The following is a 925-nucleotide window of genomic DNA, read 5'->3' as shown; positions in this document are numbered from 1 at the left end:
TTGAAAACTTCCCTAATATGGGAAAGGAAATAGTCAAGTCCAGGAAACACAGAGAGTCCCATATGGGATAAATCCAAGGAGAAACACACCAAGACAGATATTAATCAAATTATCAAAAATTAAATACAAAGAAAAATATTAAAACCAGCAAGGGAAAAACAACAAATAACATACAAGGGAATCCCCATAAGATTAACAGCTGATCTTTCAGCAAAAACTCTGCAAGCCAGAAGGGAGAGGCAGGACATATTTCAAGTGATGAAAAGGAAAAACCTACAATCAAGATTACTCTACCCAGCAAGGATCTCATTCAGATTCAATGGAGAAACTAAAACCTTTACAGACAAGCAAAAGCTAAGAGAATTCAGTGCCAGCAAACCAGTTTTACAACAAATGCTAAAGGAACTTCTCTAGGCAGGAAAAACAAGAGAAGGAAAAGAACTACAATAACAAACCCAAAACAATTAAGAAAATAGTAATAGGAACATACATAATAATAATTACCTTAAATGTAAATGGACTAAATGCTCCAACCAAAAGACATAGACTGGCTGAATGGATACAAAAACAAGACCCATATATATGCTGTCTACAAGTGACCCACTTCATACTTAGGGACACATACAGACTGAAAGTGAGGGATGGAAAAGATATTCCATGCAAATGGGAATCAAAAGAAAGCTGGAGTAGCAGTTCTCATATCAGACAAAATAGACTTTAAAACAAAGACTATTACAAGAGACAAAGAAGGACACTGCAGAATGATCAAGGGATCCATCCAAGAAGAAGATATAACAATTGTAAATATTTATGCACCCAACATAGGAGCACCTCAATACATAAGGCAAATATTAACAGCCATAAAAGGGGAAATCGACAGTAACACAATCATAGTAGGGGATTTTAACACCCCATTTTCACCAAT

Source organism: Mesoplodon densirostris, chromosome 17 (assembly GCF_025265405.1).
Source record: "Mesoplodon densirostris isolate mMesDen1 chromosome 17, mMesDen1 primary haplotype, whole genome shotgun sequence".
Taxonomy (NCBI): domain Eukaryota; kingdom Metazoa; phylum Chordata; class Mammalia; order Artiodactyla; family Ziphiidae; genus Mesoplodon; species Mesoplodon densirostris.
Note: the sequence above shows the minus strand (reverse complement) of the source record.